Genomic DNA, 14830 nt, shown 5'->3' with positions numbered 1-14830 from the left:
TAATCCATAGATTAAAAAACCAAAAAACCTAATCAATAAATGGGCAAGAAATCTTAACATGTCCTTCTCAAAAGAAGATCAAATATATAAAAACTGACCAATATCTCTAGCAATTAGAGAAATGCACAATAAAACTATACTGCGATTCCTCTACACTCCAGACAGAATGGGAATTACCAAGAATACATGTAACAACAAATGTTGGCACAGATGAGGGGAAAAGGAGATGTGCATACACTGCAGGACTGAAAATTCGAGCAAGCAGAATGGAGATTCCTCAAAAAGGAGGGATGAGCATTGGAGGCTGAGACAGGAGGTTCATGAGTTCAAAACCAGTCTCAGCAACATATTGAGGCCCTTAGCAACTCAGTGAGATCCTGTCCCTAAATAAAACATTAAAAGGGCTGGAGATGCGATTCAGTGGTTAAGCACCTCTGGGTTCAATACCTGGTGAAAACAAACTATGAATGAAACCACCATTTGACCCAGTTATGACATTCAACATATCCAAAGTATTTTAAATGAGCATAGTGCAATGACACAGCCACATTAATGTTTAAAACAGCATAATTCACAGTAGTTAAGGTATGAAACAAACCTAGAAGCAAATCAACAAATGAATGAATAAAGAAATCATAGTATAAAGAGGGTAGGAGTGGAAAAGACAGTAGAATAAATCTAACATAATTTTTCTATGTACACATATGAAAATCCATAAGTGAATTTCACCAGCATGAACACCCACAAGAATTGGTCCTAATTAGAAGAACATATATCCCATGCTAGTAAAATTTTATCAAAATGGATGTGAATGTCATATATTACTAAGAACAGATACAAATAAAAATAAACTTCATAAGAATGCACTGAAAAAATTGACTTGTGAGAACTTCCAAATCAATCTTATATTTTACAAAACCTCAGATGAGCACAATAGAGAGTCATGTAGTAGAGGAAAAGAAAATGCGTTACTTTGCTCAACACGGTCATTCCCAAACCACATAAGGACATTGTGTAGTAAGAAAAAACTATCAACCCCTTTGTTCTCCCATGAGCAAATGGGAAGTGTGAAACAAACAAACAACTATGACTTTTTTGACAACTTTATGCAAACTAGTTTTTGTCTGAACAGAGAGCTGGAGATAAAAGGTAAATTTTGGATGACAGTGCCAAAGATGATTCATTATGGGTTTAAAAAATTATTGCTTAATAAGAAATATGTGCATTTATAGTGGGAGAAATGTACACACAGAGAGAAGGTATAGCAAAAACTGGTTTGTGGGGCAACAAAAGCCTATCACAGTTGATTTCAGTACGACCGGAATAAAGTCAAACCATAGAAATCAACAAAAAGGACTCAGGTTTTAATGTTCATAGATTTTGTTATTTATTACCTAATTACATTAATAACTTTTTATATACTTCATATTCTATGGCACACAAATGACAATATATCAGTAATACATGCATTATTTTACATAATTAGATGTATTTTTAGTAAACTTTACATACATTCTAGTAGCACTCATTAAAAACAATATAGTGTGGCTGCGCCTACTCCCTCTGCAACCTGCAGAGAGGTGCTGCTGCTATCCCTGCTGCTTGTCTCGCAAATTCTTACTGATATATTAGTGAATGCTTTGTTGAACCTGCTTAAGAATTCAGAGAAACTGCTGAGTGACCACTGGAGGGAAGGTCTCATCTTACAGCTGACCCATATTCCATCCACATTAGAAGAAGTTCCTAGGTTTTTGCAAATGATTCTTCTCAAACTAATATGCCATTGCTACAAGCGTGTATTGATGGAGATATTACCTATTCTAAGAGGCTTCTGGAAAGTGGCTTTGACTCAAATATTCATGACAGCAGAGGCAGGACAGGCCTTCACCTTGCAGCAGCCCGAGGGAATGTAGCCATCTGCCAACTGTTGCATAAAATGGCTGCTGATCTGCTGGCCACAGATTATCAAGGAAACAGCTCCTCACCTCTGTGGCCATGTGGATTCCATTCAATTCTTGGCTTCCAAGAATTGATACATGCAATCATGATGGTGCAGCTCCTTTAGTTCTGGCAAAGTGCAGGGTAGTGAATAAAGATGTCATCTGATTGCTGGAATCTTTGGAAGAACAGGAGGTAAAAGGATTTCACAGAGGAACCCACTCAAAACTGGAGACCATGCAGGTGTCTGACAGTGAAAGTACCACGGAAAGTCGTTCTCTCCTTATCCCACCCTACAGCCAGGTGAAGGTATCCTGTCCAGCTTTCAAACCACTTGGCAGGAATTTGTAGAGGATCTGGGCTTCTGGAGGGTCCTGCTCCTGATCTTTGCCATTGCTTTGCTGTCTCTTGGCATTGCCTACTACGAGAGTGGAGTGCTGCCCTTCATGGAAAACCAGCCTGAGCTGGTGCATTAAGGGAGCTCAAAGAGGTGAAGTCAATGCCTATTTCTTGGCTCCCAACATTGATTCCCAGTTTCTCAAAATTTTGCTTAGTGCAAGGCACTGAGGGCTGAACATTTTTCTTTAGGCACTTTCACTTATTGTAATCCTCTAGAAGAATAATGTGTTCATTTGAACTTCATACTGTAGTCAACTATAGTGCATCCTAATGCTACCTCTGACTCAACCTGACTTCTTAAGAAAATCTGCCCATAGCCTTGTGTGATGAACACATGGAAATGACTGGAGAACAGAAGGTAAAGGAAGACAGTAGAAGTCCTTAGGATAGAAAACTTACCCTGATCTTGGACCAATTGAAGTATTCAAAAGGAAAAAGCCTTCCATTTATGAATGTTTGGGGTGGTGGGTTTAGTTTTGTTTATTTTTGCAAGAGCTCCTTTTTTCTTTTTATTTACTTTCTCTGGGGAGAGGACAAAACCTTTGAACTCCTGTATGGCAAATTAATATTGTTAGAATCTGTTTGGTTTATTTCAACATTTTGAAGTCTAATCACAAACCAAACAAAACTTTCAAAATGAGGTATATTTTCTTCAGAACAGATTGATTTAATCTTTGCTTTAGGATGATTTTGATTTATTGCAAACTGCTTTGCTTGTCAGTATCTGTGAAAAATCAGCTTTAGGAGTTCACTTTGCTCACTTTCCTTTTCTGTGTACTTTAGAGCTCTTCTGTTCATCAAATATGCAGTGAGAAAACTGTTTTTCTGCTGAAGAATTAGCAGGGAACTCTAATATTTAATGTCACTAGAATTAAATAACTCTAATATTTAATGTCACTAGAATTCTCTAGTGCTATTACAGTGGAAACATCAGGTCTATAAGCTAGCTGTGCATCACAGTTGTATCATAATTAATTAAAAGGGAGTCCTGTTTAGAAGTCTGTCAGTGTTGTCATTGCAGTCCCATCCACATCAGTGACTCTTCGATGGTACGAAGAGGTGGAGTACTCAGTCAACAGTCCTGAGTACTGTACTGTCTTATGCTCTTTATTACTCATAACATTATGTACATTGAAATATGGCCCCCAAACTATATTGTGGCTTTCAGCAGTGCGTGAAGGACTCTTTTGTTAATGTTTGTATATGTATAAATCATTTCTTCTGTTAATACAAAATAATCTGAATGCTTAATAATTGTTCCAGTGAAGTCTGAAAGTTGTAGTGAAAGAATTAATGCTTTTATTTTCTAGAACAACAGCATCTAAGTTACTGCTGGCTGAATTGTTGCTAGAATTAGAAATCACAGTTAGAATAGAATTGGTACTTGTGATTCTGTTTGCTCCTTGATTTTCCTCCTTTGTATTTATCTATCTGGTATTGAAACTTTATTCTTTTGTGTGGATTTATCCTGCACTAAAAAGCGGTTTTAAAATTTCTGATTTCCTGTTTTGTTTCATGATCATCTTGCAAAGTCTTGCTTTTAGGTTAGATACGAACCAAATTAATCATACTTGGTATAAATACAGCAAAAAAAAAAAAAAAAAAAAACAAAACAAAACAAAAAACCCTCAAATTCAAAGTGTATTCAGAATGAAAGCTTTATTTGTTTGTAATTCTAAACATACAAAACTGGTCAATATATGTAAATATATTACACTAATTTGAATATTAATATTTCCTTTTAAGTGCTGATTTCTTTCTATTCTCTGCATTCAGTATTAAGTAAAACCACTAATAATATATTTATAAATCTCTAAAAAAAAAAAAAAAAAAAAAGGAATACAATATATTAGCCAGGCATGGTGGTTGGCACATAATTTTAATCCCAGTGACTCAGGAGGCTGAGACAGAAGGAGTGCCTATTCAAGACCAACCTCAGCAATTTAGCAAGACACTAACTAAAAAACAAAAAGAAAAAGAGCTGATGGTATTGACCAGTGGTAAAGTCTACTGGGCTCAATTCCAAATACAAAATAAAAAGAAAAATATAATAAACTACACCCACCATGCTGTACAGACACTTGACGTTTGCCCATTAAAATAAAAACTAGCAGGGCTGGGGACATAGCTCAGTTGGTAGAGTGCTTGCCATGCAACCAAAGGCCCTGGGATCAAGCACCAGCACCATGAAAAAATAAAATAAAATAAAAACTTTGACTGACATTACTCTAATATCTCCCAAATCATAGCGCCAAAATTCAACTTGCTCAGATTTCACATATGAGTCAAGTGATGTAACAATTGACTCTCTCTTTTTTTTTTTTTTTTTTTTTTGCAGTACTGGGGATCGAACTCAGGGCCCTGTGCCTGGGAGACAAGCACTCTACCAGCTGAGCTATCTCCCCAGCCCCACAACTGACTTCTTACCTCATTTTTTCCCTCTTCTTTCATCAGGGGAGTTTAACTGGGATTGAATACAGGGGCAGGTTCCACTGAGTTACTTCCCCAATCCCTATTACCTTTTTTAAAAATTATTCTTCTTAGATTTTATGGAGTGCAGAGGATAAAACCACAAGATCACACATGGTAGGAAACTGCTCTAGCACTGAGCTTCGACCACAGTCCCCCCAGGCCTTTTCTAGATTGCTTACTTTTGAGACAGGAAATCACCAAAAACGTGCATTCATTCTGCCTCAGCCTCCCACTTATCTGGAACTATAGGCACGTGTCTGTTTATATTACCTAGCGTTTATTTCTTTAGTAATTTCCAAACATTTTCAAAACAACTATAATCATTTACTCTAAGCTTGTTTTTAAGTAGAAAAATCTCAGTGGAAATAATAGCACACAAAGAAAAAAGGGAAACTTGGATCAATCAAAGCAACAATAGAAAAAAACTAGGAAAAGACAATAAGTATGCCAAAGTTATGAATTTACTAAACAAGATGAAATAACCATTTTTGTGATATTCAATGTGCTCACCAAGAATTAAAGTAAATGAAAATTCAAACAACTCTATGATATCACTTTATTCCAATTAGAATGGCTACTATCAAAAATATAAACAATAGGGCTGGGGGGACAGCTCAGTTGTAGAGTGCTTGCCTTGCGAGCACAAGGCCATGGGTTCAATTCCCAGCACTGTGCCAAAAAAGAAAATATATACATAATAATAGTAAATGGTGCCCTGGATTTGAGAAAAAAGCACATTTTACATTGCTAGTGGAGTTTTAAATTGCAATGGACCTACTTTTTCACCCAGTTATCCCACTCCTTGGTTTATACCCAAAGAATTTAAAATTAGCATAGTAGAGTAACACAGCTACATCAACATTTATAGCAGCTCTATTCCTGATAGCTAGATTACCGAACTTACCTAGATGCCCTTCAATAGATGAATGCATAAAGAAACTAATGTATATAGACAATGGAATATTATTTAGCCATAAAGAAGCATAACTTTATGGCATTTGCAGATAAATGGACGGAATTGGAGAATATCATTCTAAGTGAAATAAGTCAATCCCAAAAAACCAAAGGCTGAATATTTTCCCTGATAAGGGATGATGATATATATGGAGGTGGGGAGGGGAGAGTGAGAGAAGAATTGAGAAACATTATATTATGTAGAAGGAAATGAGAGGGAGGGGTATGAAAAATGGTGGAATGAGACAGACATCACAACCCTATGTACACGAATGGTATGAATGTACATTGTGCACAAACAGAAAGAAAAAGATGTACCCTCATTTGTGTACGATGAATCCAAAGGCAGTCTGTAAAAATTCTGAAAAATTAATAAAAATTGAAAATATAAATTAAATAATTGAAGTAAATTAATTGAAAGAAAAATGTTAGTAATAGAAATCAGCAGAAATTATGTACATAAATTATTTCTTAAAAAATAAGGTCACAGAAATTGAAAATGTGAGGAAGGAAAGCTGTCAAACATTAAGAGGCACAAGCATTTCCAAAAATAAGCACAAAAACATTCCAAATAAAGCACATCTAATAAAAGTTTCAAAATTCACATTCAAATTTTGAGAGGATCAAAAGATAACAGATGTTATCACTTACAAGGACATCTATACAATTATTAGTTGATTTTTTATGAAGACTTCCAGAAAAGAATTGGAATATATAATCCAATGAATAAAAAAAAGAAAAAAGAAAAAAAATTGACATCCATAAAAACTGTATCCAAAACCACTATTTTTCAATAGCAAATTTAAAGAAAGCATATCAAGATACACAAACGCAAAAAACGTTTCTGACTTCTAGACCTCTCCTACAAGAAATTCTATAATGAATCCTTTCAACTGAATGTGAAATAAATCTTCACAAAACAAATCATTTGAAATCTAAAAACTTTCTGGTAAAAGAACAAATACACACAAATATGAATTCTATTACACTGTAATGATGATACATAACACAATTTTGCTATAGAATTTCAAAGACAAAGGTGAGGCTCTCATAAACCTGTTAACTAGTGTACAATATAAAATAGCTGTGAAATCAATAATGACTTTAAGAGGATATGCAAAGATGTTGATTTTTTATATGGCGTCTAAGTAAATTTAGTATCAATACATAATGTAGTGTAAACTTAAACTGTTTCATATAATCCCAATCTAATGGCATAATAACCATAAAATATATAAAGAGAATATGGACAGATGTCAAAGCTTGTCACAATAAAAATCTATGAACTGAGTATTAACACAAATAAAAAAGTAGGGAAAACAATTATAAGAACTAGAGAAAGTAACGTACAAAGTAACAGTAATAAGTGCATTATTTTCAGTAATTTATCTAAGTATAAATGGATTATTATTAAACACCAATCAGAACACAAAACATGCCTAAGAGGATTAAGTCTCAAAATTCCTGTTTGGTCTCTACATGACATTTTATTTAAATTTAGGGTCAGTTTTAGTAAAAGTGAAATGATGAAAAAGACATTACATGCAAAGATGAAAGAAAGAAATCAGAGATGGCAATATTATGTAAAACAATGAAGGAAAAAGTTATGTGAGATAAAGTTTTCTAAGGGAAAATATTTTGAAAAGAGACAAACTAGAGTATTATATAAAGATAGAAGACACCACTCTCTAAAACCTTAAAATACTAGTAAATACATGTTTAACTCACATTATACTTCCAAATATAGAGAGGCTACCTTGAAAGAACTGAAAGAAATAGTGACACAGTAATATTTGGAGACACCAATGCCCAATGACTGAGAGAAAATAAACCAGGCAGAATGGTAAACAGGGACTAGAAGACTTCAGGAAGTAGTATAAATCAACTAGATTACAGACCCAACCTTCTCAAAAGCTCATGAAACATTCTGGATTGAACAGCTTAAAAGCAGAAAATACCTTAAGAAATGACAATATTTAAATGACTTTATACACATATTATAGGAAATTAGAAATCAAAAGGGGAATTGATGTGGGGGTGGGCTCAGCAAACTACAGTACCACAGCCACATCAATGTTAAAGCAGCTCAGTTCACAATAGCTTGATTGTGGAACCAACCCAGATGCCCAACCACAGATGAATGGATAAAGAAACTCTCGTATATACTATTCAGCCATACAGAAGAATAATATTACGGCATTTGCAAATAAATGGATGAAATTGGAGAATATCATGCTAAATGAAATAAGTCAAGCCCAAAAAACCAAAGGCCTAATGTTTTCCCCGTAAGTGGAGAATGATATCTAATGGGTGTGGGAAGTGGGGAATGAGAGAATAATGGGGGAACTTTAGAATATGTAGAAGGAAATGAGAGAGAGGGGAGTTTGAAAAATGGTGGAGAGAGACAAACATCATTACCTATGTACATGTATGATGACATGAATGGTATGAATCTACATTGTGTACAACCATAGAAATGTAATTATGTACCCCATTTGTGTACAATGAAGCAAAATGCAGTATGTAAAAAACTAAAATTTAAATAAAAATAATAATAAAAAAGGGGAAGTGACATCCAAAACTCCAAAAATGTGTGCAATGCTGCACTCTTAAACATGGGCTCATTCAAGAAATGAAAGATAAAATTAGATATTGTCTATACTACTTAAATGATCTAGAGAGTCCTGGTATAAGCTATCAAAATTCCAATATTTTTTTATTCAAACACAGAAAGACTGTTTAAAATTCTGTACAATTACAACAAGAGCTTATAAATGATTCAAAATTATTCAAAATAGAAATAAATTTGAGTAATGCTTTGTGATATAACAGGGAATAAAAAAGCTACAGTTCTCCATAGATTAATATGGAAATGGACTCAGAAAAGTAGCCATATTGAACACAACAGAGTAAATCCTCACTAATTTGTGTGATTTAAGATGTAGTTACACACTTGCAATCATTGAATCATTCAAGAGGGCCAACAGGGGTAGCAAAAAAAAAAAAAAAAAAAAAATGTCCTTCCATATGCATGAATGAGGGCAATTTGGAAAAAAAAAAAAAACTATAAAATATTTTTCAACTTTTTGTAGATGAGAAACTGTGTACCATCTATCATAAAGATTCATCTTAAAGACATTATGCTTACTGAAATAACCATTCATCAACAGTCAAATGTTGTGTGATTCTACTTATATGAGACATCTAAAGGAATAAAACCCTTTGCACAGAAGGAACAGTGTTTGTGATAGGAAACAAAGGAGCACTTGATTTTTGGGAAAATCCAACTTTGTTTTGGAAGATGTAAATTTCTAAGAAAAGTGTTGCAAAACAACTTGAATTAAAACTACTAAACAGCACTTGAAATATTGAAACAGTAGGTTTAATTTTATGTGGTTTAATTGCATTTAAATTTAAAAAATACATAAAAGATAAACAGAAATGTAAAAATATTTGAAAGTCCTACTTTAAAATGCTAAAATCTTTATTTTGGACAAGGGAAGAGTTTTATCAATAAACATATGATATGCATGCTAGTAATTCTGAATGGGAGAAAGAGTGAGGAAGAATTGCAAATTTGAAGCCAGTTTGAACACCTTAGCAAGAATCTATTTCAAAATAAAAATAAAATGGGGCTACAGATGTAACTAAGGATTAGAGCACCCCTGGGTACAAACCTCAGTATATGTACATATATCCACATGTTCATTAGATAAGTTCTACAAATACCTAGATGGAGAAAAGAAACAAGACACAATATGCAATCATAAACAAAACAGGAGCAATATTTATAAAACCATGTAAAACATGTAATTCTAAGGGAACAGGCACATAGTTCATGCATATTTCAACTTACATTGTTCAAAAATGTGAAGTAAAAGCAGTTTACTTTCAATCATAATGTATACATTAAAAAAAACACATTATTCATTGATGGGAGGAAACCCATCTATGTCTCAACAGGGAACTTATTGTAAACAATGAAACACACATTGGCATGAAAATGGTAGAAAATTTAATCCTTAAAATCATCAATAACCATATTATTAGAAAAATCCTATTTACAATAATAATTTTCAGTCATAACTATGCACTCACAAAGAACTGGAATTGTAAGGATCATTCATTACATGGCAGAGAATACTAACAGAAAACCCAGAGCAATAAAGAGCCCTGAGGAGAAAACTTAAATGCATGAATATTTAAATCATATTAGAGAAACTGTTTCAGGATACTAATATATTACAATGATTTAACCTAGAGACAGTCACAAATGTAAACAGGTATTCTAGTGGCCTTCAAAATCAATAAAATGATGTCAGACGATCCAGATCCTAATAGACAAAGGGGAGTTACAAAGGGCTGTTAATTTGAATATACTCAGGGATCACTAAGGGGAAGAAGAACCCTAAAAGGATTTGAAATTATGATAAGTATACGGAAGGGCATGCCCTTTTATGACTGCAAGACAGATAAAACTAGGTTTCTGAAAATTCATTTCTATTGGATTAGAGCTTCTCAATTAACATATTTAAGTGTGGTTTCCTCCTTCACATTGGGACCTATCTTCAGTAATCTTTGGTTTTATTCACATCTACCCACCTGTATAATGGCTGCTCTTATATTTTGGAGGTAAAGTATCCCCAAAAGCCCATGTGTGAGATGATGTGAAAAGGTTGGGGGTGAAGTGATGGGGTTATGAGAGCATTTACCCAATCAGAGAACTGGTCCTTGGATAAAATTAACTGAGCTCTAGGTAGTTGTGGTCTGGTAGGTTTGGATGGAAGAGGTGGGTCATTGGAGACAGACCTCAAGGACGTCTCTGTAACTGGTCTCTGGAGTCTGTACCTCTCAGTTTTCTGATCATCATGTGAACCATGTTCCTCCAGCAAACCCTTTCAGCATAATGTTCAGCCTCCTGTCAAGCCCCAAGAAATGGAGCTGGCTACTTATAGACAAGGACCTTTGAAACCATGAACCACAAATAAACTTCTCTTCCTTAAAATGATCTTGTCAGATCTTTTGGTCACAGCAGAAAAAAAAAAAAAAACACTCGTTAAAACAACTAGTGTCTCTTGTCTCTTTAGATTCCATGGATCTTTCCTTTGGTCAATAAATGTAACTAGGAATGGCTTGGAGACAATGAGGATTGTTTACTGGAAAGTGGAATGACTGACGGGAACCCTCTTGTAATTACTGATGTTTATGTCCTACTACTGTGTTCATTAGAGTAAGACCAGATTCTGGAAAATTATTTCCCCAAGTATTGTTTCTTGACAGACCCATTAGAATATATAAAAAACATTTCACTCTTCTAATACTGAGCACAATTTCCAACTATCAACAGTAAAGAGAATGAATCAAAGATAAGGAAATGCATTTAAGGGGTAGGTCACAATATATGATCCTGTTGAATTTCTTTGACAAATCTGAAGGGAGGGGTGTACATCGTATCAAGAAAGAATGAGGTTAAACATAAAAAGAAATATAATTAACATTTTCCTGTCTATATCAACAATTTTCCAATATATTTCCATGAAAGTAAGTATCTGAAACTGATTCATGCACAGTGGAAGCTACCAAGAGATACTCTACAAAGGAAGGACATTCAGTACTGATAGTGAATCAAGATTCTGAAGGGAAGCTCACTCACCCAGAAAGACCAGGTTTCTGTAGTTCTCCAACATCACGTCTCTGTATAATTTCTGCTGAGCTGGGTCCAGGCATTCCCATTCCTCTTGGGAGAAATCAATGGCCACATCCATGAATGTCAAGGGTTCCTGAAATAAGAATATGTGTATTAATGATGCTTTGACCACATGATCATTCACAGAGATTTTAAGTTGACCCAATGAGAGTTAAGAGAACTGGTTCTGACAAAGATGAGGAACCTCAATGATTCAATATGATACTTTATAACACAGCATGCTTGTCTAGTGTATTATGTAACTCTGAGGAAAGAGGAAGACAGTTGAAAAGATGGTATATTCTAGACATTTGTGAAATTTAAAATTAAAATAAACATAATATTATATTTGAGGACTACATTTTTATTTTATTAAATGAATTTTGTATATTTCTCAGATGAGACACTTATACTGAGTTAGATGATTGCTTCCCAAATTGTAATGAGCACAGACAAGGATTGGACGTGTTGCTAATGCATAGATGGAGTCACTAGTCCTGGGATAGGAGCTGGGTTTCTGAGTATGTAGCAAGCTCTCTATTAATGCCAGTGGCACTGGTCTAAGAAAAACAGTGAGGTAGAACACTAAACAAGAGTTCATTCATGAATCTGAATTCAAATACTTTCAGCAGTTTGTGCAATATCAAATAGCAACAAGAATCCTTTTTGATCATTTCAAATATATACCTACCACTCCAAGAATTTCTCATATCTTAATGCATACACCCAAAATGATCTATTGACGGTGGTAATACTTTTCTTTTCTTTTTGGTTTTTTTTTTTTTTTTTGGTAATCTTTGAGGACATGTTGTCAAACATCCAATGAATACTTTCCTGGGTTTTTCAAGTCTACCTGGCCTACAATTCATAAAAAGGAACATAAATGTCAAAATGAAGTCTGAAATTAAAGAATTTTCAGAGCAGTTATTGATAGTTATTATAACTGAGAAGAGTAATGCAAACATATTAAGAGTGCCATAAAATCAAATTGATTAAATTTTCATATTAGGTCATATGCAAAAAGAGCAACTTTTTAATGCACTAAAACCACAGACAACCTTTCATGTAAATGAAGTAAAAGCATTCACTTTCTAAAAATTATAATTCAACTTGGGATTGATGCTTTGTTTTTTTATGACATTACTGAGATATAACATTGAAGAACAGAATATAGTTAAAATTTCTGAGTCTTATTCTTTTGATATTTTTCACTTATCATCTATGAACTACATTTTTTAATATTAATGTACTGAGAAATAGGCTTTTTTTATTTTTTATTTTTTTTTCTATTGAAAATGCAAGCAGATTAGAATGTGTATGTCTCTGAACTTGAGGTAGAATAAAATGAAGACATACAAAGCTATGGTTTCCTTCAAGCCTCCAATTACAAAGCCAATGTCTAATAAACAAATCAAGTCACAAGTAAAGAGAAATTAAAAAACAAATTCTGTATAAAACAAGATGGTTTACATAGAATATTTAAAAACATTTGTCTAATAAAGCAAGTCACAAGTAAAGAGAAATTAAAAAACAAATTCTGTATAAAACATGATGGTTTACATAGAATATTTAAAAACATTCTAAGGAGATACTTAATAAAGAGAAATCCATTATCATTATTGGGAAGAATCTGGCAGATTTTGTATAAAGTATCAATGCATGCAAAAGGACAGCATCATGAATTTGATATGAGTGGCCACAATGAAGCAAAATAAACTAAAAAGTAGAGCAAAATGTCAATCTTCTTCTGATAAAAGTTTTACTTGACATTTTATCTGTGCATGTGTTCCATGCTATAGAAGTGCTAAAGGGTAGTTGAATAGACACTTTTAATATTCTAAAGCACGAGTCTCTTCTTTTCCTCGTTTTCTTTAGTATAAAGACCATCTTTCTAATATGAACTATGAGAAAGCAATTTTGGTTTAATGGAAGGGATGCCAAAAGATTCAAGATTAATGTCATCATTCATTATGAGCATGTAAAACTAAGGGAAAGACTAATGAATTGGACTCAAAGAATTTTGTCCCCAAAGGAGATGTAAGGGTCAAGTCTACATTGCTGGGAAACATGAAGATGAACTCTCAGAACATGGGTTTCCAGCTGGAATCTGTTCCTTGCTCCCTATGTCAACTTTTTGTCCCAGTCATCTCAGGCTGATTCTCAAGGTTAATATGGTGCACATCATGCTTGTCATAGTAAAGGAAGTGATGGGTTGAACCCAGTGGCAGTGTTGGAAATCTTCCCATGTCACACTTGGCCAGAGCTCCTCCAAGGCAGATGGACAGAGGAAAGAGCTGCTGACACCAAGTGAGGGCTTGGAACAGGGTGCTGGGAAGTTCAGAGGAGCTAGAGGCCCAGGTGGCAGGACATGCCTGGAGGGCAAGAAACTCCTATGCCATGACAATCTGCAGTGCCCACACAAGGGACAGCAGTCCAAACTTCATCATGCCGAGTCAGGGGAAGCACAAAGACAAGGACATGCCTAATCTGTCACCCACGTGCAATTGACACAGCCCCATTAAGCACACGGAGGGCAGTTTGGAAGAGTGTGGACAAAGTAGCCCAATTTTGTTCAGGACACCATGACAGACAGGACCCATCTTGTTTCTGAGGTGAGCTGGTTCATCTCCATCCCTCAAAGGCTTTGACATGCACAGAGCTGCAGGACATCTTGCTGGTTGAGAAATCTTTGGAAATCATTTGAATCTTTTGGAAATCTTTGGAAATGTTCATCTGAGACTGGGCACTTGTGGCAGGGTGGGATGGCTTCCTTGAGAAAGCAGCTCCGGAGTGGATGGATGGGGATTTCCAGAGACTTCAGAGCCCATGCCTGGTCTGATAGGAACCATGATTCAATGCTCCAAATTTGGGCTGATTTGCCAAATGAGGTTGTTCCATCCTGACTCCTCTAGGCAGGGAAGACAAAAAATAGGCCTTGCCAATACTCATGTGGATGAAAGGGGACCAAGGAGGACAGATTTGGGTTTAATGTGCATTTTGTTAATTCTTAAAGTTGATGGAGCATCCAGATGGAATGTAAAAAGAATTAAGTATGGTTTACTTCCTTAGCAATATCTAATGACTCTACATTAGCAAATGCAAATCTATGGTACTAACACTTTTAAATATCTAAAAGAAATATGTTGAACACTACAGGTCATGAATCTACAGGTCATGAACCTATCACATGAATAATACTGAGGTGTGCACATTGAGAAGATGCTCCTATTATTAAGGGCTACAAATTAACTTCTGTAAAGGAAATAAAGTAGTTTAAGACCTGTTACCAAAAAAATAAATAAATAAATAAATAAATAAATAAATAAATAGTAGGGAAGGAAGTTTGCAAACTTAAAATACATGCTATTTTGGAAGGTAAAT

General features: G+C 34.6%; 1 protein-coding gene and 1 pseudogene across 14 annotated transcripts in view; one reads left to right on the top strand and one right to left on the bottom strand.

The window, feature by feature from the left end:
• The window catches only part of LOC306650342 (uncharacterized protein), a 94648-nt gene that overhangs the window by 29711 nt on the left and 50107 nt on the right, over positions 1-14830 (bottom strand). For 4 of the 13 annotated variants that reach the window (XR_013760875.1, XR_013760884.1, XR_013760886.1 and 1 more), the window contains one exon: positions 10947-11543. The exons of the other annotated variants lie outside the window; for them this stretch is intronic. The gene's annotated coding sequence lies outside the window, so the exon portion shown is untranslated. Of the gene's footprint in view, positions 1-10946; positions 11544-14830 lie in introns of those variants that run through there. 13 annotated transcript variants of the gene reach the window in all.
• On the top strand, positions 1241-3081 carry LOC306650425 (ankyrin repeat domain-containing protein 46-like; annotated as a pseudogene). The gene is made up of 2 exons: positions 1241-1312; positions 1748-3081. The product of its transcript is annotated as an ankyrin repeat domain-containing protein 46-like (transcript).

Source organism: Sciurus vulgaris, assembly GCF_902686455.1.
Source record: "Sciurus vulgaris genome assembly, chromosome: 19".
Classification (NCBI taxonomy): domain Eukaryota; kingdom Metazoa; phylum Chordata; class Mammalia; order Rodentia; family Sciuridae; genus Sciurus; species Sciurus vulgaris.
Note: the sequence above shows the minus strand (reverse complement) of the source record. Positions and strands in the feature narration are given on the sequence as shown.